This window comes from Stenella coeruleoalba (genome assembly GCF_951394435.1).
Source record: "Stenella coeruleoalba genome assembly, chromosome: 5".
Taxonomy (NCBI): domain Eukaryota; kingdom Metazoa; phylum Chordata; class Mammalia; order Artiodactyla; family Delphinidae; genus Stenella; species Stenella coeruleoalba.
This window is the reverse complement of record NC_137150.1, coordinates 64,268,614-64,273,801: the sequence shown is the minus strand read 5'-3', so window position 1 is coordinate 64,273,801 and position 5,188 is coordinate 64,268,614. Positions and strand designations below refer to the sequence as shown.

Here is a 5,188-nt window from a genome sequence, read left to right as displayed (position 1 = left end):
AGGTTTTCAAGACCGGTTTCTAAGGACACCAATCATTCAGATAAAAACACAACTCAGTTGTACGCCCATATTCATGTTTATATACTTTAAGCAATAGTAATTTATAAGGCAAGTGTTTAGAATTTTGGAATTTTCATTTAATTTAGCACTTTGTAAAATGCTGTGTTTCTCACATTTGCTCTGTTTGCATTTTTATTTCTCATATAGCAAAACCAGGAGAAGATATGTAGCTATCTTTCACATCCAGAATACATAAAACAATTTATTAAAGTATCTGAGTAGTATCACATAAACTTAGCTTACATTTTACTTTTTATTCATGCATTTAAAAAGTAATATGGAAACTCTAATCTTCACTAAACGGATTTTTTAAAGTCTTTTCAGTTGGAAGCTGTGTGTTTTTTTTAATTATAACTTAGAAAAATTTTATTATTAACGACTAGCACCCAGACAAAACTGAGATCTTGTGTTTTGGATAAGAAACTGTATTTTCTTTTTCTAACCTAATCAGGTGTTTTCATAATTATTAAACTTTGGGTATATACATAGAAAAAAAGAGTTACTCAAAAGATCATTGTTCATGGACTCATGAATATTTAGGATCAAGGTCAGTGATGCTTTAATGGCACCAGGTAAAAACGTATATTCCAGTCTAGAGTATCATATATATTTCGACTATAAACCACGAAGTTTCTTTTCTTTTTTTAGCAGCAAGAGGTAATAGTCATTAATTTAAGGTTTTTAGTTTTTCTTTAGTCTTAACAATTCTTTTTTTTTTCCCCAAATAGATTTGAGTCATAGATCATCATTTTATAGACTCTCCTCTACTTCTACATTATTGCTTACATTGCGTAAAAACTATCCTAACTGCTTTTAATATGACATTTGGCAATGTCTTAAAATATTTTGGAGTAAGGACAATTTATCACTGTCATATGGGTATTTTGTAAACAATCTCAGTTGGGTTAAGAATATAACCTTAGGGTTTCCCTGGTGGCGCAGCGGTTGAGAGTCCGCCTGCCGATGCAGGGGACACGGGTTCGTACCCTGGTCCGGGAAGATCCCACATGCCGCGGAGCGGCTGGGCCCGTGAGCCATGCCGCTGAGCCTGCGCGTCCGGAGCCTGTGCTCCGCAACGGAAGAGGCCACAACAGTGAGAGGCCCGTGTACCACAAAAAAAAAAAAAAAAAAAGAATATAGCCTTAACAGAGAATTCTTTATTTTGTCCAAAACAGCAGAATAAAAACATCCTCAACAATACACAAACCTATGTATAAAATATAGAACATCTCCAGTATATCTCCTTTTCATGGGATCATGCCAAATATAGGCAAGAGAAAACTGATTTAGGCAATGACCCAATTAGCCAGGCATTAACATTCAAAGACCAGGTAAATAATAATTTTATCCAGAAAAGCTGTATGAAAGAGTTCCTATGAAGCCGATTCACACACTATATTCTCTGTTCCTGGTCATTTCATGCACAAGTTGACTATCCTTAACCATGCTTCTTCGCCTTCTTTCACAGAAGAAGGATTATTTGGAGGAGTGGTACTATAAAGGTACAGGGAATACCTATCCCAATACCAGATTTTCACCATGAAAAATTATAGTGACAAAGCTTAAAAAATAAAACACACACGCAAAACACGTGGGATTTCAGAAGTATATACCCTAATAATTTTTAAGAAAGCTCACCATAAATACTTCCAAAAACAACAGGCTTTACAAAAGACTGTACAATATCCTGTGTATAGGATATAGGATATTCAGGCCATTTGCCAGATTCACTCAGTAATATGTTTCTGGCGTATGCTTTCATTTCAGGAAAGTCAATAATCACCTGATTTCTTCTTGACCTAGTGATCTGTTGTTAGCCTACTCCTGATAATGGGAGAGGAAACTGATACCAGTTTTAAGTCAGCTGGTTCTCCTTAAGTCTCAAGGTTTCTATTATATTTCAACACCATGTTATTGTGCACTTACAGAAGCAATCTCTCAGTCATGAAAAATAAAACATCAGTTGCAGAACTTACAAAGTAAAAAGGGAAATTCTTTCCCAAACCCTTTTTTGCTTAAAAAGTTAAATTAAATTCAAATGTACAAGACCAAGCACAGGCACTTTCCAAAAATCAAAAATGAAGCCAAACCATGAAATTACTCAATAGTTACAGAAGATAGCTCTGATTTTGGGGGGTCCTCTCTGGTTGCCTCGGCACAAGCACTGTTCTTTGGCTGCCCTGGCATTTCCTCCTCTTTTTCTGTCAGCCCACCAAGAGACCCCAAGGGAAAAGTGCTTTCACAATTCTGGGTCGAGGAGACCTGTGAAATTACAGGCATCTGGACAGAGGAGTTGTCTTCAAAACTGTGTTCTCCAAGATCATACTGAACAAGGGTCTCTTCTTGCTCCTGGTTTAAGTAGTCCGGTACTAGGAAATCACTGCTCTGGAAGTAGTTTGCTAGCTCTGACGTTTCATGGTTCAGACTCCTCAGGGGCACGATTAAATTTCCAGAGTTGGTGAACATGGCGCCACATGTTCTGCACTCGTAAATCCGAGGCTTGCGGATAATGTGCCGGGAAACCCTCATGTGGTGTTCATATTCCCCGAAGGAAGTGAAAGTGGCACTACATATCTGGCACCGGAAACAGCGTTTACCTTCATGCTTTAGGCGATGCATCTTTAGCGAGTAAGCCCTGGTGAACTTTTTCCCACAGCGGTCATACTGAAATGGTTTTTCCTGAGTGGATGAGCATGTGCTGTTTCAGGTTCTGAATCGCACCCCACATGTTGGACACTGAAACGGTCTATCTGGACCATTTGGACTTGGCCGTTCTGTGCTGCGATCATCATCATCTGCCTGAGCACTGGTGCTAGAAGTGCTCTGAAGTGTAGGTAGCCCTTCAGTGACGCCTTCATCTACTGAACCTGCGGGCGGCGGTGCCAGGGCCGGAGGCCTGCTGCTCCTCCTCCTCCTCCTCCTCCTCCCCGCCAGGCTGAGGCGGCGAGGGGGTGGTGGCGGCGGTGGCGGCGGCAGCCCGGGGGAAGGGGGCGGAGCGCGCGGCCTCGCTCCCTCTCTCCTCCCCCGGGGGGCGCAGCTGTGTCTTTTTTAAAAATCATTCTCTCTCTCTCTATATATATTTTTTTCCTTTTGGTTGCACCGGGTCTTAGTTGTGGCAGGCAGGCTCCTTAGTTGCGGCTCGTGAGCTCCTTAGTTGCAGCTCACGGGCTCCTTAGTTGTGGCTTGCAGGCTCCTTTGTTGTGGCATGCAAACTCTTAACTGCGGCATGCATGTGGGATCTAGTTCCCTGACCAGAGATCGAACCTACATCCCCTGCATTGGAAGGCAGATTCTTAACCACTGCGCCACCAGAGAAGTCCCAGGAAGCTGTGTCTTTATAATTCATCATCTTACAAATGGAAAGGGTCTCCTGTATTTGTTTTTTTCTTTCCCTTTTGGTAACTACTCATTGTTGGCTTGTTGTCGATTTTCCTACCTCTATTTTTTATGTTATAAATAAGAGAGACAAGAGGTCATTCAATGAACGTTAAATTTTCCTTTTTCTCATCTAAAAATGTTTTTGAGAGTGTTTATATTAGAAAACAATAGACATACTCTTTAAATTTTCATTAATAACTTAGTTATCTTTATATCATAATTTATATGTTTTAAGTTTTATTTTGCTCAGAGTTTTAACTCTCATCTAAAACTTAAACTTTTCCGCTTGGAAGGCACCTTTTCCTAGGAAAAAGACTTTTTAAGTTTCAATATTCTGAAGACTACACGTTAACCTACTTGAGGCCTTTCGATAGGCCATAGAGTTTACTGCTGGGCACTTGCAGACAGAGTGACAGCCCAGTATCTATCTTTCCTCACAGCCTGGAGATTTTCTCCTCAGGCGTAATGTCTCATTTTTTTTGAAAATCCTTATGATCCCTTCCCCTAGACTCATAAAGTCTTAGTGGTCTTTTGTCACCAATTATAGGAGTCCCATTAAATTTGAGATATTTTACTGGACTTTATTTTCTAATTTCCTCCACGGGTGAGTCATCCTACATAAGGCAAAGGCACCAAGGGAGGCTCTTGTCCTCTGTCTTTAGTGGCATATCTACACTGGTCTGCCAGAACAGAAAGCTTTCACTGCCAAAGGCTTCAGAAAAGCTAGAGTCCCTTTTGGGGTCCTACATCCTCCTGGGTACATATTGACTTTCACATAGAAAAGTAACCACGGCCATATAACAAAAGGAATCAGTAAGCTCTTAGGCAAAGTGAAATAATACAGCAGCCCTGTAAGAACAAGGAAAAGGATGCAAATGTATTCATTAAGAAGAGAGAGCACTTTTTCCCAGTGGCCTTGAGTTTCCTATAAAGACCTTCACTTCTTTTTTTTTCAATCTTTAATTTTTTTAATTGGGGTATAGTTGTTTTACAATGTTGTGTTAGTTTCTATTGTACAGTGAAGTGGAGCTCCCTGTGCTATACAGGTTTTCATTAGTTATCTATTTTATACATATTAGTGTATATGTGTCAATCCCAATCTCCCAATTCATACCACCCTCCCTTCCCCCCTTGGTGTCCATACATTTGTTCTCTACATCTGTGTCTCTATTTCTGCCTTGCAAACCAGTTCATCTGTACCATTTTTCTAACTACACATATATGGGTTAATATACGATATTTGTTTTTCTCTTTCTGACTTACTTCATTCTGTATGACAGTTTCTAGGTCCATCCACATCTCTACACATGACCCAGTTTTGTTCCTTTTTATGGCTGAGAAATATTCCATTGTATATATGTACCACATCTTCTTTATCCCTTCATCTGTCAATGGACATTTAGGTTGCTTCCATGACCTGGCTATTGTAAATAGTGTTGCAATGAACATTGGGGTGCATGTGTCTTTTTGAATTATAGTTTTCTCTGGGTATATGCCCAGTAGTGGGATTGCTGGGTCATAGGGTAGTTCTATTTTTAGTTTTTTAATACTGTTCTCCATAGTGTTCTCCATAGTGGCTGTATCAATTTACATTCCCACCAACAGTGCAAGAGGGTTCCCTTTTCTCACACCCTCTCCAGCATTTGTTGTTTGTAGATTTTCTGATGATGCCCATTCTAACTGGTGTGAGGTGATACCTCATTGTAGTTTTGATTTGCATTTCTCTAATAATTAGTGATGTTGAGCATCT

At 39.8% G+C, this 5,188-nt stretch overlaps 1 pseudogene across 1 annotated transcript; it reads right to left on the bottom strand.

Moving 5' to 3' along the window:
- Positions 1–1,872: 1,872 nt before the first annotated feature.
- LOC307186859 (zinc finger and BTB domain-containing protein 44-like) lies at positions 1,873–2,755 on the bottom strand (annotated as a pseudogene). The gene has a single exon. The product of its transcript is annotated as a zinc finger and BTB domain-containing protein 44-like (transcript).
- Between the last annotated feature and the right edge of the window lie 2,433 nt (positions 2,756–5,188).